The sequence below is a fragment of the Aphelocoma coerulescens genome, chromosome 7 (assembly GCF_041296385.1).
Source record: "Aphelocoma coerulescens isolate FSJ_1873_10779 chromosome 7, UR_Acoe_1.0, whole genome shotgun sequence".
In the NCBI taxonomy this organism is placed as follows: domain Eukaryota; kingdom Metazoa; phylum Chordata; class Aves; order Passeriformes; family Corvidae; genus Aphelocoma; species Aphelocoma coerulescens.
The window spans coordinates 9,769,397-9,789,529 of NC_091021.1; the positions used below are offsets into that span (position 1 = coordinate 9,769,397).

A 20,133-nucleotide genomic window follows, 5' to 3' on the forward strand; every position below is an offset into this window, starting at 1 on the left:
GCATTCAGTTGCCTTGTAAAATACAATTGTAAAAGATGTCTTTCTAACATCACTGACTGTGGTAGAAGTAGAATCTGTAGAATAAAAGTGGAAAAGACATGATAATTTTAATTCTGAGTTGAAGAAACCACAAAGATTATGAATTAGATTTTTGCTTATTGCTTAACTTATAAAGATGCTGTTGTTCAGGTTCTGCAAATATCCATCCACCAGCAGTGAGTGCACACTGGAAATCCAGAACTTGGTGTTAAGGCCAGGGGTTTTTGGGATCTCTATCCAACCTTCCAGTGCGGATGTCCTGGATTGCCCACAGCTTTCTAATGGCAGCTGAAGGTTGCTCTAAACAGTGCCAAAGCTTTTTTAGCTATACTCAGACTTCTAAATTCCCCAGTTACAAGTGGTGGGTAATGAGTTCAGCAATATGAGCAATATAGAGGCAGGAACTGGTGGTTTTCCCCTTATTCTTGGTTGTTTCCTGCCATCTGACAAACTTACAAAATGATAGCTCTGCTCATATACTCAAAAACATATCTAATAATATAATGACATATCTAGTAATCCTAAGAAGTCCTTTCTATTGACTGAGAGACATAATTAAATGTTCTGAAAGGAAGGGGTGGAACACTGTGAAATCTCCAAACTGACAGCAAGGATGTTATTAATTCCCATGCTGAGCACAGAACAGCACATCACACTGCAAACACACACGTAAGGAGAAAGGAAGGTTTAAGTTGCAGTCTCTCAACTCTTCTCCATAAGGAGCAGGTACTTGTTCTGTGAAATCCCTATCCCTCCATTCCCCAGTGAACTCTGGCACACCACATGGTATTTCACAGCTGATACTCAGATTCCGTCCTGGCTGTATAGGGTCCTGAGGTACACTGAGAGCTTCACCCTTAGGTCACTGGAGCCAGAATTTCCAAGACCCTGGAGCAGTTTGTTATCTCTCCCATCACATTACATTTCTGTTAGTAATTATTTTTACTTTTTATTGCTTTCTAATCTTCCCCACAATCCTCACCTCAACTTTGCTTACCTCAACATTGTACGTATCAGTGCTCTTTCCCAGTCAGCCCACCTCTCATCTCCCCCTGCCCTCATGCCTGATCTAGGTTAGCCCTAAGCCCTGGCCTACCTCTTGCTCCACTGCAGAAACAAGACAAGAATTGTACCTTGAGTGTGGGATTCCAAGCACTTCTCATAGCTGTCTTGCCAAAAATGGCTGTCTGGACTTTAAAAACACCAGTTTCTTGGTTCTTACTTGAAGATGGGTGATATTTTGAAAAACAATTAGTTTTAGTTTGCTCTAAACCATAATTTGTGTTGGATTTTCTTTCATTTTGCAGTTTTCTTTAGCTTTTATAGTTTTGCATGAAAAAAAAAAAGAAAAAAAAGGAATTACCTCAAGTGGTTGCTCTGACCCTGGACAGAGAGCAAAGCATTTTTCTATAATACGTATTTCAGCTCCTCTCCTGACCCATATTGTTCAGTTATTCATTAAAGCTAAAGGATTGTTCAGTTATTCAGTAAAGCTAAAGGATTGTGTATGGTTTTGGTTTTTTCTTTGTTGTTGTTTGGGTTTTTTTTTTTTTAAACAAACCAAATAGTTGATATATTATAATTTAAAAACCATGTCTTGAACCGAAAGAAAAATTAGTGCCTGAAAAAAAGAGTTCAAAATATGTTTTGCTATAGAACCTCTTTACAAACAGAAGTGTTGACCTAAAGAAATTATATGTGTGATCAACAACAAACCTTTTGTATACATCTTACAATGCAAAAAACTACTTCCAAAGATCTACAGATGCAGCTATTAGGAAGCATGTATGCAGATGTTGTATTGAATAGTCTTGCATAAATAAAAGAAAGTAAAGGTGGCAAGAAGCTTTAAGTACTCACTGTGAATAAATTGTACCTAGAAAGTCTTGCAACTGAGTAACACAAACCCATATGACACAACTATAAAGAGAGATAAAACATTGCTTGGGATCTTTCTGTGTGTCTCATTTAACCTTTCAATAAAAGATGTTGTAAGCTTGAGCAGCTTTAAGTGCAACATTAATATGTGAAAGAAACTAGAATGAAACATTTCAAACTTCTTGCAGAGGCAGTAATTTGTTGGCTGTTTCCTCTGAGGCTTTAATGGTCTGGTGGCCAGGTGTCCTGCCCTGAAAGCTCTCTGCCATGCTCACTGAGGGGTGCATTTTCACTAAGTTTTATCACAGCCTGAATCACTTGCAATTCTTGATGAGTTTCAGCCAGACATGGCCAAGGAAGTGTAGAAAAGGATGTGGATGAGGGGCCAGGGAAAGGCAGAGAGGGAACACTTCTGTACAGTAACACTGGCCATGGGACAAGTACTTCATTTCAAGGGAGCTATTCTGATTCAGCCCAACTAATATGTGAACAGAGGGTGCTAAATATTTAATTAATTACAATGGACATTTTCTAGCAATTAGTGCACACCTCACCCAGTGATTGAGACCATCACAGGGTCTGAGACTATATTTCCAGGAAAGATACTGGAGTATTCACCACCACCACCACCTGTTTGCATGTTGCATCTTGGTTTGAAAAATCAACTTCATGAAGAAATTCTCTTCTATTTGCCAGCTGGACTCCAGAGGGTTTAACCAACCAGTAACAGGACCCCCCATCTGCTGATTTTTTATTCGTTTATGCTCCTGGCTCCCACCTCAAACAAAGCACATACATAAACCTCTACTGAGATTACTCTGCTTGTGTCACTCAAAAAGGCACTGACAATTATATTGCCTCAAACAGTGTTCCTTACCATGTTTCCATGTAGAGAAAAGCTAATAATTATAGCAGTGACTCTTTCTGTGACTGGGTAATATGTTCAATGTTTATGATCCATTTCTCTTACCAAAAAAAAAAAGCAATTTTATATGGCAGCATCTGCAGTGAAACTGATTTTTAACAAGTTCTTTAGGGATTCCAGATGTCACTTGACAACTTGAACAAAAGTGCTACCTTTTCCATCAGTCTCTGTACCAAGTAATGATCTAACAGTTGCAAGATTACTCAAATGGCTTTAAGATTATTTTTGTAGCCAATTTCTGTCCACAGAATTGTGGAAATAGTCCCCCAAGTATGTGAAAGCTCTCGTGGTTGTTATCTATCTGGAGCAATATATAAAGAAATTACAGCCCTTCTATAAGTAGTATTGATTAGAAATATAGCTGTGGGAAAAAAACAAAACAAAACAAAAAACAAATGAAAAACCTCAAACCAAAGCTACTTCACCTAAAAACCCATCTGTTTTGATTTGATTTAGTTTTTGGGCTTTTTCTCAACTGTAGTTATTTAAATTATGTCAGCTTTACTTAGAAGTAAACCTTTGCACTGTGCAGCCTGCCTTAACACAGTATCAGGCCCTGCCTTCTCATGAATAGATGATAATTCAAAGAAATTGGAGGGAAAGTGTCAAAAAGAACTGAAAATACTTCTCACCTACTCCATTTCACTTAGGGGCATAAGCTCTTTGGGATAGATTTCTGTGCTTTTCTGCGTCTCTTTTATATTTCTGAACTCAGAGAATTCAAAATAATGTTTTTTATCAGAGGAAAAGACTACTAAAATGCTAAGCTGTGTGACCTAAGTGACAGCTTAAACTATGTGCCATAAAGTCTGAAAATGGTGCCTCCTCTGGTGTTCTGAGGATTTCAAAAAAATTCCCAGAGCTTCTCTTTTCAAACAAAAACAGTGTGGAAAAGACAAAACACAAAACCTGTTTTTGTCTTCTGATGGTGACAACTAATAGAGCTACAAAGCCTCCTGCTACCTGAGGAGCAAGCCCTCTGTGGCCAGGGTGAGAGCAGGAGCTAAGAACAAATATTTGCAGGCAGGAAAAGTCTCCAAGGCCTTGAGAACGGATGTCTTTTGTTTTGAATTGTGGATTTTTAGGCTGTCAGAAACTGAAAACACATTCATTCAGGGTACAAGAATCTAAACCAAGATGCCACAAGTGCCCTTACAGGGCTGCAGCTGGCTCATGGGTTTGGAGACATCTGGATGTAAGTCAGGCACTCACTCAGTGTGGCAGGGCTGTGTCAGAACGCCTGGGCAGGACAGGGAAGGGCCAGCAAAGGGCTGCTGCCTTCTGTGTGCAAATGCTGCCCTTGCTCAGCTCTTACATGTTCATGCTCAAGCCAGAAGCCCACACACACCTGAGAAATCTCTTGAATTATGGGCCAAGAGAGCAGGACTTTGCTCCTGGCAAACACAGGAAAGTGGCCCACAATTTTGGCTATCTGACAAAGCTCCAATATGTCCCAGTCTGCAATAAATATAAAGTTTATCTAAAAATCTCACCATTCAACAATGATTGCTTGCAACCTGAAGCCCAAAGACTCCTTTCTGGGTTTTTTTCTGACAATTTAAAACATCTTGGAGGGGTGGAAGGAGGAATGTCAGCCATTAAAATTATTTTCATTTTAGCATGACTGTCAAATGAACATAGGTCCACTCCTGAGAGAAACTGTTTAGGGGTAGAAAAGTGAGAATGAAAAGATTGTGTGGTTGCTGAACAAGCTGCTTGGCATTTATTTTGTACAACAGCAACCCTAAAAGTGCTTGAAAACCAAATCTTTGCAAAGTTAGAAGTGTTCACATATGTCAGAATTGTTTTTCATTATTGGATGGGTTCTTCTACGAAAAGTTATTGTAATTTTGAAAGGACAGCCCTCAGAGTTCAAAATTTTGTTAGGTGTCTGAAATCTTACTGCAGTTTTAGAACAGACTTAAGTTTGAAAATCAAGTTTCTCCTATAATTTAGTTCTCTGTCTTTCCACAGCAATTAGAATAATTACACTCTGTCAAGTTACATTTTTTTACTCTGATTAAAGCTGTAGTTGTATTGAGCAAACACATCAATTAGTCTGTTGACAGGTGAAAGAAGAATTCAGAGCATGTCTGAAATCACACTGATAACTTCACCTTAAGTAGTACACAGGCAAAAAATTCATCCTGTATGCTTCTTATAGAAAAGAAATACTCTATTAAAAAAATTATTTATTCTGTATATCCTTAAACCCAGATAGTTTTACATATAAATCAAAGCTAATGATTTGGATCCTGTCTCAAAATTAATTATTGGTGCATTCTCTTAAACCTGGTTGTATTTGAAAGTAAGTATCTAAAATCACAGGGAATTAAATTAGATTAAAAAAATCTTTGATCATTAAAAGTATATACATTAATGTTTAAGTTATTAGTGCAGATGATTTGGTTGTTTACAACATAATTACTGATTTGACTATGAAAAAAAAAGAATTGCAAATTGTTTCACATCAATTAACAGTACATAAATAATTCCAGTGTGCATAAATTTTTTACTGTTGAAAACTGTAGCACATAACTTTTTATGGTGCTCTTAAAACAGGTCTAATGCAAAGCTAATAACACACAAAAAAAACCCCTGTCTGTGGGGGGAAAGGCATCTGTCACAAAGAGGACAAGAAATGGAGTTGCACCAGAACCTGCTAAGAAACTGACAATTACAAATAATATGAGTAGTAAAACATTGCAAAACTGCACAGCATTGCAACACAGCAACAGAGATAAAACAGAATGAGGATGGTTATACAGTGAAAAACCCAGAAAATTGTGACATTACTGATTTTTTATTAAAATTAAAAACTAAAAAGTCAGAATAATAGTCAAGGAACACTCAGTAGCAATAATTAATTTTGATTATTAAAATATAAAAATATCATTTTAGAAAGATCAGGAAGCATTTCACTCAAGTGTGAAATCACTGCCCTCCAAACAATTCAGTTGAGTTTGACCAAGAACTACCTTTGATTTGCAGACACTTGGAAAATGAATGTGTTTATTCCTCAATCTCTCTTCAAAGACAAGCTGAGAGTCACAGGCTGCCATCCCAAACAAGCAACTATCTCTGGAAGAACACCTCCAGATATTATAACCATTTTCATCACAGACATTGAGTAAAAAGGTTGTTCTTTGTTTGCTACATTGTTCTTGGAACAGAAAGATCAATACACTTCCTTAACCTTTTTTAAAAAATAATTTTTGTATACCTGGCATAAATTCACACCTGGAATTTCAAAATTCAAACCAGCTACTTAGAAAAAAAGAAAGAAAAAAAAATAAACAAGGCAACATCCTGACTATTGCTGTGAGTGTCCTAGTGTAAGGGAAGACAAAAATGTTAGGATGTAGCAAAAAAGGAACCAACTTTATGTACAATGCCACTGATGAAAATGGCTGAAATTAAGAACTTTTCTTGGGATGACACACTGATTTCTGTCCTGTTTCAAAGACAGGACAGAGGCTGTGAGATTAAGAAACTGATGTTAAAAAATACTCAATTCATGGCAATTTTGGGGCTATTTCAAGCATAGCAGAAGGGAAATGCTGAGATAAATGTAAGAATTGCATATTGTAGAGCATCTATGCTTCTATATAAATTTTCCTACAACAGAAGAAGAAAAGGGTATTGAAAAGTATTTAAAAGCAACAGATTTAAAATGTATGAAGACATTCTTACAAAACTTATAATTAACCTTTGGAACTTGTCGCCATATGGTATCATTGAGGTCAAGAATGTAGCAGGATTTAGAAAGAGTGGACATTTTTATGTACAATCAGAAGTTACCTCGTTACATTAGAGAGCATAAAGTGCTTTTATAGAGAACATAAAGTCCAATACTTCAGGCCATAAGGCAACCACTAACTCAGGGGGGTTAGGAGGGAATGTTTTCAGCTGGCAGGTTTTTCTGTCATGGCCCCTCCAGGGCTCCTTGGAGCTGCTGCCTTGCTTTGGCTACAGTCAAGAGAAGATGAGGTTGGCTGCCAGTCCATTGTGGCATCACAGGTCTGCCTGTTTCATCTGTGCTCCTACTATTGCTCTTATTTTTATTAATTTATTTCTTTGCAGCAGTGTTTTGCTAGCACAGGTGTTATTTGCTATTACAGGTAAAGCCTCTCTGGCAATCTTGTGTATGCTTCTGCTCCATAAAGAGGAATAGCTGTGATTTCCTGTGTAACACATCTGCTGCATGTTCCTATTTTGCAGCAAACAAGCTGCTGATCCAAGGCAGATATTCCAGTGTTTGTTTCACTCTTTGCCATAGGAGTCAGCAGATTTCCTTTACGGGAAATGCTTTCAACTCTACTCATTCTTCTATTAATTCTTGGTAACTGATTGTAAGAACTATGTTAGTAAAATTAATATTTCAGAGCCGCCCTGCGAAGGATATTTTTACCATACAGCACCACAGCCCCTGTCTCTTGTCACTTGTGTCATCCTGTCACCGTGTACGCCTTCAGACACAGGCAGGCTGATACTAATGAGCTCACCACTCCATGTTCCTCTAACATGAAGTTCACTACTAATGAGAAAAATTCCCAGACTGTACTCACACTCTAAATCAACTTGGCAAGATTGATCAAAATATTCATTAAAACAGTTTGTTCTTCAGCTCAGCCTGAACCCTGCAGGCATAACTCTCTTGCTTCTGTGAGGGTTTGTGTGTGCGTCTGCGCGCACATATGTGAGTGTGTGAAATTAAAACAAGGCGCTCGCTTTTCCTCCTCGTGGCATTCAAGCAGCACTTTCAGAAGAAAAAAAAATAAAAAACAAGGCTGAATTCTCATTACTCTTTTCTCCTTTTGAAGTGCCCAGGAGTCCAGAAAGTCTAAGAAAAATATTCTGCACTCCTCTTCTAATGTGCCTGTCATCAGAAGGCCTGAGAATGACCAACGTGAGGAAGCAAATTACCGTCAAAAGGGCAACAAGCAAAATAACAAATGGGAATTTGTCAGAGAAAGAGAGACATCACTGGCCACACAACCCTGGGAATTTAATATCTCTTCTGTCTGTCATCTGCATGCTAAATTTCTATGTCTTCCTTCAGCAGAATTTCCTCTTGCTTTGTCAGCCTTGATAAGTACAGGTTAGCTCACACTGTCCACTTATTCACACACATTTCAAGATAAAACACAGTCCAGAGAGCCAGGGATGACATTAACTGACTAATGCTCAGTGAGCTGGACTCTGCTCAGAAGGGTCTAGACAGAAAACCAGAGCAGTACAAATTGCAGTGAGAGATGAGCGGGGGATAGATTTAAAAATCTCACCTGTGATGCTATCTGTCCCTCCAAAGGGACAAGAATAATTCTTGCTGGTACCCGTTTAAAAGCCACACACCCTGACTAGTCATATATTATATACTTCTGTTTCATTTCAGCAATAGAGAAGATTGCTGTTGGTCATCTGACTTGATTATTTATTGCCTAGACACTAGGAGCTTTTCCCAAAGGACTAAGAGGAAAACTCAGGCAAACTTAAGCCTGGCATGGTTTTAAAATACATCATGTGGTACTGTTCACAACATTGCAAACCTCTTTAGTTTACAATGTTAATGAATTCCCAACAGCCAATTTCTTAGATATATTATGTGTTATAAAATGAGATCTTGTTTTCCAAGAAGATTTCAGTGGGGTTATGAATCCCATCACTCAGAAACTCCAGAATGAACTCCACAGATAGTGTCCCACTGAGCTGAAGCAGCAGGCTGTTGGTGGGGATCCCACAGTGGGGGATCAGGAGGCGCTCTGCCTTGGCTCAGAGTGCAGAACCTCGGCAGTTCAAACTACAACAGGCAGCAAGGACTCCTCTAAAAGCTGGCAGTGGCATACAAAGGCAGTGGTCCATATTTCTTTGGATATGTCATTTCCACAGCTTTGTATTCAAAAGGTGCCAATTTAAAAATGGCTGCATAACTGACCAGGACATAGGTAGCTCTGACCACATGCAGAGTCATATGAGATTTTCTTCCCATTTAAACACTGCGGGCTTTTCAGAAATCATGGCTGTCATCTGCCTCCACACTGAGGGGAGGGATGCTGAGCACCCCTGAACTTCCAGAGCAGTGCACCAGCAGCCAGCAAGGCTTCAGGCAGCAGGTACCCATCCAGGTTGGTTGAGTTTGCCTGGAGGAGCAATAACCCCTGCATATGCAAGCCCTTACCAACGAAACCCCTGTTTAAATGTAACGATGCCAACCTCCTTCATAAGAGTAGTCCAAGCTCTGCCAATGCAGAAAACAGGTTTTTTTCTTTAAAACAGAAAATAACACTGCTACAAAGCAAAAAACCCTTCAATCATATTGTCCAGACAGGTTCTCTGCAGATGAGATAAGGTGCTATTAACCAAATGCTCATTTACAGGCATATCATCTGCCACAGAATGCGAGGATCAGCTCTTATCACTTTCCTTTCACAGTGCAAGATGCTGCTTTTAATGTGCTTCCTGCTTGCCCACTTTTATCTGGCAAGCGAGGTTTATTTCTTTTGACAGAAGCTGTCCCCAGGCATCTATTTCCACAAATGGAGGGAAAACCAGATACTGGAACTGTTTGACTCTTTTTCTGTGGATAGACTCTACTTAGGGCCATTGAAATTTTCATTAAGAGAGAAGTTTTAGGGAACCCAAATGCTAACATCCTTTTAAAATATTTTCCCTATCTACAGAAGACAATAGCTTTTAGGAATGCATTAAAATTTCATTTTTTTCAGTTATTCAAAATATTTCTGCTAAAATTTTATATCAAAAGTAAAAAAAAATTAAAAATTAAAAACATAGTGTTGTCTAATAATAGAATATTGTGTAGTAATTCAAAACATAGTGTTGTCTAATGGTGTGTGGCTCAGGTTATGTGAAGATTTTATTTTCTGCACAGGATTAATAAATGCACAGATAGCAGAGAAAGTTAAACATACAGTACCTCCTTTTCCTTGTTTGATCTTAATAGGCTGACTCATTCATTTTAAAAGCATGCAGGAAAAAAGTTAATGAAAATCATCTACTCAGAAGAGTGAGACCTTTGATTTACAAGAGACTTCTGAATCACTCCATACTCCTTGTATGGCTTGTTTTAAATTACCATGTTTCTTTTTCTGTAGCTTTGCAGCATCTCAGACATTTTCAGCATCAGTTGAAGATTACTTTGCTTAGCACAGGTTTTTATTTATAAAATTTTTCCTCAGAATCTTAGGCAGTAGGTACAGAAGGAGGCAGAGAAGTTTGGTTCAGTGACAGAAAATTCCCTGGCTTTCTCTGTTTTGCAATGTTCTCTATCTTTTTCCTCCTCTCACTTCCCACCAGTGCCAGACTATTCTAGGAGAGCTAGTGTAGCCCATGGCTGAAAGAAAATGTCTCCTCCCCTCCCCAAAGAAAGAAAGAAAGAAAGGCATTGTAGCATGTGGTGTATTTTCAGCTGCTTTCATCTCAAGTTATATGTATAAACTGAAATAAGGCTGTTACTCTTTTTGGAGCTCCAACAGATGCTGCCAATGCACAAAATGCCACAACCAGAAAATTGCGTTCATGTATGACAGAGAGGATGGATCAGGTTTAAATTTTGGTGATCATGTTAGTTTGGAAAAGCCTAAAAATTCGTTCAATCAAGACCAGTAAATGATATCCTGGTTGCTTCTTACATTTCCTTCTTTCTTCTCGTAGACAATTTGTGCTGCTCTGTCCAGATGTTAGAGAACGTTTATGGCACTGGGAGCTGTTTGGGAATGCTTTGTCTTTCCTCTACATGTGAGAGAGAAATCCAAGGAAGTCAATACATGTACAAACATTATTGTGTTGGTCAAAAAATTATAGTGACTTTGCTCAAAAATTCCTCTTAGAACTTTAAATCATCTGTGCGCCCTGAGGCACACACCCAGTTAATCGTTTCTGGATTAACTCTGCATCTCTTGGCTAGGCAGAGGTCCTCGTCTCTAAACACTCCTTTTGTGCAAGCTAACAAGGGGACACATTCTTTTCCAAGAGTCTGTTCTGCAGTCTGCTCCATCCATTGCACATTTGGGATCTTTCAAGATAAAGTTCCCCCACAGTCTGAGACATTGCTGCTCCTCACGGCTGTCGGGGCATTATGACTGTGTTTATAACTGTGTGATGTACTGCTGTACACTCATAAAAATAATTATTAACAGCAACTATAGCCCAACACACATTTTCGTTCTTGGTCTTATTTCAAGCAGCATCTCCTTTCCAACAACTTTTCAATATAGCAGGTTTGATAAATCCTCCTCTTAATATTTAGCGTGAACTACCACAGGCAAACTCATTTGTTAGTTAAATATAACACTTTCAATTGGATGGTTTTTTGATATGAACACCAAGAGAGGTAGGAAAGAATATTAGGTTTGAATGACAGTGATGAATAATATTAATATTTACCTACTATTGGAACCTGGAGCTGCTCCAGTGAGCTACAGGGTCTTAAAATCTTAATTAAAGGTTAATGAAAAAAAATACTGAAAAATCTACTCAAGGAACAAGAAGTGAGGAAACAGGGTATTCTCTCTCATCCACAATACTGCCATTCTCACACACATATAATAAGGCTTCCATAAGACACTGTGTGTAGCTCTGAATTCACCTTTTGGCTTTCAGACCTTCTGGGCTGCAGGCACAGTCCCACATGCAATTTTCTTTTTTTGCAAAAACATCCTTCTGTTAAAGGCAAAGATGGGCTTGCAGTATATTCATGTATCTCTCTCTGAGTTCAGTTAGAAAATACTACTGAAACTCACAGGAAAGATCGGCATCATTTTCATCAGATCTACAAAACAAAATATTCAAGAAGTATTGATTCTATTCCTTTTGAACTCTTTAGAAAATCTGGGCAAATTTCACAACATAAAACAGTGAAATGATATAATTGGTTTAAAGTCAGAGACTGCATCTTCATTACATTCCTTATGTATGATACTTATTATGTATTAATAACACCTTATTATCTCTTGTCATGTATAATAAATATAGCGTCTGAATATTAATTTAGTGTTTTATGCCAGCTCCTAAGGTTTGAAAACAGAAGTTCTTTTTTCTTGCACAGCTCAGATGTTCTTACAGGGTGGGACACTGCTCTTAGGGAATGGCAAATTTATAGACTTTAGTGTACGTGAGCTTGGATACACGTAGAAATACCAGTTGGTTATTGAATAGTTTATAATTAAAACCGAATTTAGGATGAAGCTTATGGGTTTATGTTTGTGTAAATATTAGAGGAATGTACAATTACTGCTTTGATTTGTGTCGGACCCTCAACTCTAATGCTGTTGATGCATTTGCGATAACTCAAGAATAATCCCTTTTGAATCTGCAGCAATGCCACTAATGCTGCAAAACTAAAACACTTGGGAACTTCATTCTTATGGCTACACAATTTTCCCTCTGGCTTTTGTATCATCGCTGATCAGATGCAAAGAGTGTGTCATTATCTATTCATTATTGTGCATGAATACATACACAGCAAAACTGCCCAGTAAAATTAAGTGTCACTGCTTCTCACCTTGTGGACTTCTCAAGAGGAACTTCACATTCACAGCACATTGTCAGCAGTGACATCTACCCTGCAGTCACATGGGGGTCATGATTTTTCTAAAAAGGAGTAATACTTATGAGTACTTCTTCGGATGCTTAATTTAGTATTCTTTATACAGCCAGAGTTAAACATTTACCATCTGATGGACAGATCTCCTTAAATCATCTTGAAGTCACAAAATATCCTTACCAACCACTTTGGAAGACCTTGGTTTATCCCCTGATTGTAGAAGCAGGGATGCCATCAATACTACTATCAGTAAACATTAAATTATTAACTTAGGTACATGTGAGAGACAAAGGTCAGGGGAAATTGATGTTGACAAAACATAAATATATGTGATTAAAAATTATTTTGTATGGGGTAGTGCTTCAACATACCTTCACCATCTTGTTCTTAATGTCTAGTGTAATTCTCAACATTCCCTGGTGTATCAAGAATGTATCTGTGAGTCAAATCTTCAAATTTCTGCTAGGCAAGCAATTGATTTTTTTTCAGCATGCCAGAAACACATGCTTTATAAGGTCACTTATGAAAAAAAATGAAGCATGCAATATGCTGTGGTATCCAGCACTAATACTTCGGCAAAGTTTACCTCATGGATATAACTACTGGCAAACAAAAAATAACTCAACCACCATTAGTTCCTTCTCTTAAAAGAAAATCACTGGAATTCATAAAAGATGTGTGTTCCAATTTTATTCTGAAAACTGTTCTTACCTGAAGAACAGCCCAATGGAAAGTCAATTAGTTCAGGACAGAATTATTTAATTAATTGAGAACTTGACTATAAGGGCATGAGTTTAATTAGCCAAATTATTCAATACTATACATCTCATAGGCAAAGAGCCTGACCTGAGGCAGTCCTTGTCAAATATGGCACAGTTGGTTGTCATAAAGTGTTATTACCCTTTAAAACCTGTGGTTGTGTTGTAAAGTTATTTACTGATGTGTCTTGGATACTGCACCAGAGGCTGTTTTGACCATGATAAACAATTTATTGTAAGACTCTTGCTGGGTCTACTTACTTTAAAATGTGATATTAGGTGAGAAGCAAGGTGTGAACTGCTGCCAAAGGCAAAGAGTATCTTCAGATGATCTCAGCAATGTTCCCTACCTGGCCCTAACACCCAGCAAATGCTTCTACCCTTGTAATAATTCTTCAGTGGAGACAAACCTCACAGATCCTCTCTGACATATTAGCTGGCTTTTAAATCCCTGACTCACCTGAGACAAAAACTTTCTCTATTCCAACACAAGTGGCCTGAAAATAGCATGTCATATACTTTTGGGAATGACCTCTGTTTCTAATAAATTCTGGCTGTCCCTGAGCCTTGCTGGTCAGACACAAGTCAGGAATACGATGGGATAAACAGCCTGTCAAGTGACTCACTTTAGCTGGATGACCCGACTGGACTGTGGAGATTCTGATTTCTTCTGCTGAATTTGGTAGAATTTTTTAAATTGTTGTATATGATGTTTCTGTTTAAAGGGTTGTCTGGATCATGGAGATGGTCTTGAATTTCTTTAACTTATTTATTAGAAATGAAACTGAATTTCAGCCTCATGGTAAAAAGCTGTGTGATCTTTAATCGTAACAAATTAAGGCAAAAAGTGCAAAACGTTTATTTGCTTCATTAGAGTCAATAAAAATATTAGAATAGCATGAGATCAGACCTTGACATGCACAAAAACAGAAATTAGCACTATGCATATTATTAAGAACCTTCAACTTTTTAACTTAGAAATCCCTAAAATGGGGTGAAGCTGCAAATTGGACAAGACCCATTATAGGACTGTCTGGAAAGTGAGAGCTTTACATTTGAGGTACATAAATAACAAAGCCATCCTCACCATGTTGAGCAGCATACACTGATGGCATATAACAAACTCGACCTCTAACACTAAACATTTAATTCTAGCTGCCCAGTTTCTGTTCTTTGACAATTTTCTTCCCAGTTAGAAGGGAACAGAAAAGATCAGCTGGAATTCAGAGAAGGTAGTAGTAATACAATAATGGCAAAAATACGTTTTGAAGTTAGAAACACATTTCTCTGTTGACTGTTTCTAACTGATTGTTAGTTGTTAGCAATGTATTTTTATTTGTGAAATCCTATCCTGATTTTGAAATAGGAATGTAATAGAAAACTCAGAACCCTTCAAAAGCAGACACAGAATATTTCAGAAATCTTTGGTAGTAGTAAAAATAACAACAATGCATTTTCTAACATCTCTGTAAGCCTCCAGCTATGGTATAGGTAAATCATTATGATTAGCTTGTAATTAATATGTTAAACCTGTGCAACTTAATTATACTCTCCTGTTACCCTGGAGCATCCTTTTCTGCTTGTTTCAGAACTAAGATAATCACAGTAGCATTGTGATATTCTTGCTGCAGGAGATTTATATTTACCAAGATTTTACAGTAGACTCATACTTCATGCAAAGTTCTGGTCTACCCCCATTGTGAGAAATGAGACAACTCTTAGTTAAAAATTAAGATAATTTATTAAAAATGGAAAAATTGAAAAATTGCAAAAATTAGCAAAATATAAAAATTTGGGATCCTATGGCTCGGTAGATGATATGCCCCAGGAGTGCAGGGATTTTTGATCTTCTGGCTGAAACAGCACTGGACCTCAGGTAGAGAAAAAGGGCTTGCAGTGCTAGGCTGGCTTTTGGCTGGTCCAAAAGCCAAAAAATTACTAAAAGTTCCTTGATAGGAGTACACCTTCCCCGCACTGAACTCCACCTCAACAAGGCTGGAGAGAAGGGGCGTGCCTTTGCTCCACCCACAGCCCGCCCCTTAGGTTTAAGGTGATTGGTGTTTTCCCTTTGGCAGATTATCTCTGTCCACCAATGGCTCATCCTTGTCAGAGGGGTGGTATTAGTTGAGATAAGGGTCATTAAAATTCAGGATGCTATGGAGCTTACAGGGTAATGGCTGTGGGGGCTGGGCTGTTTGTTGGAACTGGGGTTTTGAAATCTGCCTTGGAACCAAAGTACAAGTAAAAACACCTAAAAAAAGTACTAAAATACATCCAACATCTTAAAACACTTGTAAAAGTATACAGTAAACACAGAAAAGATAACTCTTATGGTGTACAAGTGATTAATGGAACTTAATTTTTTTTTTTTTTTTGGTACCTGGGCTGATGGGTTAATTTTAACATTCAATTTGAAAATATTTAACTCAAAATTAATTAATTAAAGCACTTAATATACAAAGACCAAGCACAAATAGGGATTTCATGTATGACACCCATCCTATTAGAGGAGCAAACTAATGAAACAAAAGCTGAATCTTGGCTGCTGCTATGTGTCTTCTTGGTTTCATTCATACTATTAAACACCTAAGATATTTGTGCTACATATCTCTCAAAAACTAAGAAATAATCTCCCAAATCAATCTTTTGTGACCTTTTTTTGGTAAAAAATGCTCAACAGTCAGGGCCCTACTAAAGCATTTCTACACCCTCCTAGGGTAATTCTACATCTTTGTATATATGTTTTCATTAACTTTTTTTTTTTTTTTTGCTATATGCCTAAGTAGCGTGGAAATTAAAACCTACTTAACAATGCAATTACATTTCTCTGAAAAATAATCTAAGGAGATTTTAATTGTGATTTTATCATTGACTTATGTTCTTAAGTTTCCATCAGTAAGTGCATAGCACTATATATAATTTCTCATAAATTGGTTACCACCACATATCTTTATAGATAGAAGAGACCTTTTTGTTTGTCCAATTCCCTCATATATCCCATCAGATAAATATATTTCTGCATATATTTAGCAGACTTAAAAAACCCCCATCTTATGCAAATTCATTTTTCATTTTCTTAGCATTATCAGACATTTATTTAAAAGGAACTTGCTATGAAAACAAGATCTATGTAGGCTGCTGTATCCTAAATTAGTTTTTGAGAGCTCCATTATAATATAACTATTCATTGAAAAGGACTCTGATAAATGTCCACTTTGATCTGCAAGGCTGGTGTGATACTCTAAATGGAAATGTGAATCTATTGGAAGGAGCCTGATTGAACCAGATACACCAGAAGGAAATTAAGATGCAAGAGATGTGGTTTAATCAGGCTGCGATTGCACTAATTTAACTCATCTGGGAAGTGAAGGGCCATAACTTGGACAGTGCAGATCATGATTATTTCTTTAATCATTTCCACGTGGTAGGAGGTAATGACTCCCTGCCCTCTGTGGCTGGTCCTGTGCCTGTTTGCAGAAGAGAAATTTAGGCTATAGCAGAAGTAGATGCTCTTCTCAAAGAGCACGACCTCCCCTAGACAAGGCCCAGGTCACATCAGTGCCAGAGAGCATCCCAGGGACAGAAAAAGGTGGAGATGTACAGGAGTACAAAATAGGAACTTTCTAAGCCACCATGGTAAATTCACATCATGAAAAAGGGATTATCAGCTTGCTCGTGCAGCTTAGCTATCTATCCTCTTGAAGGTGTGCCTCCCACCAGGGCTAATTTCAAGCACGATTTATCAGGGGCCCAAAACCCAGTGACTGAAGAACTCCACTAGGTACCTGACATCTGCCAGCTGCAGCAGCATGAGCCCAGCTCTGGTCCAGTAACTCTCTAAAATGCTGTGGTTCAATACCCCTCTAAAATGCCACAGTAAAAAACAGATAAACAAACAAACACTTTGCCCACATCAGTGTTATTTAAAAAGATTTGTGATATTTTATAAAACATCTCTTGCAGAAAAACTGATGCCATATTAATTCTAGGGCTGGAATGGTAGGAGTTGTTACTCTGAGTGTGAGGGGACTCGCACTTCAGCATTCATGATTCATTATACTTAATTCAAGTTATATATGCAAACTACATGAGTCAATGATTTACACATAAATGATTCTTCTCTCTGTACTTTAAAGTACGTCTCTATGAATAAATCTGCTTTAAATATTCTCTGTCTCCTCCGGTATCTCAGAAGCTCTGTTTGTTCCTGCTTCTGAGTGACTGTGCTGTAACAACACCACAAAAAAGCACACCCACAAAACTGAGGGAAAATGAATGGTGACATGGGCCAAAACAGGGCTAAGAGCTAGATACCATCTTTGTTGTGGGAAAAATACATGTCTTTGCAACACCAGACTCAAATTTTTCCATGCTTAGGATACCAATTAAAGTATTTTCCACACCAGTCCCATTGAACAGCCCCCCACCAGTTTTGTGCTGATGGGAAGTGCACTGTATGCGTCAGTCCTGCATCTTTTCTCATTTCTGACATGGAATAATTATTTGTCCCACTGATGGAGGACAATTCCTTATCTAAACCCCAGTAGGGCAATTGTTTATAGACTTTTTCCTTTCTGCAAAAGGAAATATGTGCACACAGAAAGCAAGATGTTATAAATACAATATTGTTGTTCTATGAAATAAGGGGAGAGGGAGCAACATACTGAAATCTACTTTCCATAAATCTGTCAGTTTTCTGGAATTAGTTCAGGGACGTGCTGAAGCCAGTAGCAAAGGTCCCGTGATACTTTGGAATGCATAGTAATAGAAAATGAACATGCCTCTGTAAAATTGTTTCATTTCATTTGACACAGATCTCATTTCAAATGGCAAGCCTGTGCATTGTGAAAATACTTGTCTGTAAGGGGTTTGTGTGGCAAAGTTTTGGTAGAGGGGGCACCACAGCTTCTGTGAGAAGCTGCCAAAAGCTTCCCCCGTGTCTGATGGAGCCCGTGCCAGGTGGCTCAAGGGTGGATCCACCTCCAGCCCAGGCTGAGCCCATCAGTGAGGGTGAGAGCCCCTGTGGGATAACAGGGGGAAAACTCCAATCAGCTGCAGCCAGGGGAGAGAGCAGTGAGAATGTGGGAGAGAAACAACTGTCCTGAAGGTGAGGCTGTGTTGTTCATGGCAGGAGTTGCTGAGTGATTTCTGCCTGCCCTTATCCCAGCCCACCAGTCTTTGGTTGTATTTTCTCTCCCCTGTCCAGATGAGGAGAGGAGGTATAGAGTGGCTTTGGTGGGCACCTGGCATCCAGCCAGGGTCAACCCACCACAGCATCTTTTCAGTTTACAATACCAAAAAAATCTGAAGTTGAAGCCTATGTAGCAAAAGGTAAGGCATCTTTGATTCCCAGTGTCTCCCCACAATTACTCATCATCTTTCAGCAGTGTCTAGGTATAAGCAATTTATTTGATATGAATACAAGAAAAACTTCTTCTTTAGAGCTTTATCCTCTGCTATTTGAAGTCAATGGGATTTTTGTCATTCACTTTAAAGGAAGTGGGGTCAAAACCCTAATTAGTAGTCTCAGCTCTATGTATCAATCAAAGGCGTACTATTCATAACGAAATATAATTACCAGAACAGGTTAAAATGCCAGTATTAAATATACATGTAAAACCTAAGTATTAAAAGAGAGTAAGTGCAGATGAAGTGTAAGACCTACACCTCTGAGGTGCTGGATACCTTCTGATGCTCCATGTCTTTTGGTTATTTAGGTTTTTTTTGTCCTGGTGAGGTGTCCTAGGCTTCTGTACAGAAGGTGTTTGTAAGTTCACAGCCCTGAGTAGCCCTGAAATCAGCTCCTGGGCACCCAGGCACTGCCCACAACTCCCTCGTGGCTCTGTTCTGTTCTGGACTTGTGATAATGCCTTTATAGGGGTTCTTTTTGGGTTCTCTGTGTGACTCTATGCTGAAAGTTCTCAGTGAACAAGTAAAACAGACTTGTCCCTCCCAGCTCATTCAGCCCTGCATGCTTGGGGAGGCTGTGCAGACTCCTTCTTGTAGCTTTGACAAATTTTCTGTATTAAAAAGGGTGAATAAAAAATGAGCAAACACAGTGGAAAGAATTTGAAGTAGGGTAGTGCATGCTGTGTGAGAATGTATTTAGGTGAAAGCATAAGAAATTTAGACTGGAAATAGCCTCTTTTGCATTGCATTTTGGTTGTTTCCCTAGAGTTAGAGTGCATGCATACCCACTAAGTGTAATAACATTAGTTCATCTATTTCACACAGCCCAATTTTCTTTTATTTTATATATGATCACTATTTAAATTGGTTTGATTCATAGTATCTTAACTTATCCTGGAAACATTTGGGATCTGAAAAAGAGGAATAAATGCAGGGTATATAATGATCTCCCTATAAAAATCTAAGCTTAATTCCTCAAAACTTTATGTACAACTAAATAAGCAAAGGAATCCCAACATGGCTTTTAGGATTATTTAGGAACATGAAACTGGTAAGAGCATTAAACAAAAGCCATAGTAGATAATCCTAACAAGTGTAAAAAACCTCTTTGGACCTTGCAGTATAAAATCTTTCACAGGAATTTGCTTGAGGCGTTATCAGCTCTAAATGGATGAGGTGTACTACAGCAGATCAGGGCATGCAGGAGGTCTGCAGAACATTTCTTCTGAATAGGTGTTTCCAGCATACATATTCTCAAGCAATTAAGTGAAAACCTGATATTTAAGACTGAAAATAGGCAAACCTGTGGGAATAATATTTTAGTTAACAAGAAAGGTCTGGCCTTACATTTCATTTAAAAGAGATTAACCTCTATAGACCAGTAGCTGTCAGCATTATTTGCTTTCCTTGTCTCTACATATGGTGAAGGGAATCTTTAAAATTCACAGGAAAAAAAATGAAAAAAAATATTTTATGTAAACAATTATGCTTCTGAATAGCAGCCAAGAGAAAATGGGTGTCTGGTTCAGTATGAATCACTATTACCAAAAATCTCTGGCAAA

General features: G+C 38.1%; 1 long non-coding RNA gene across 1 annotated transcript; it reads left to right on the forward strand.

The window, feature by feature from the left end:
- The first annotated feature begins 18,204 nt into the window (after positions 1-18,204).
- Positions 18,205-19,213, forward strand: LOC138113367 (uncharacterized). Its single transcript, XR_011152123.1, has 3 exons — positions 18,205-18,269; positions 18,369-18,493; positions 18,880-19,213. It is a non-coding gene; the product is annotated as an uncharacterized lncRNA (long non-coding RNA).
- Positions 19,214-20,133: the final 920 nt, after the last annotated feature.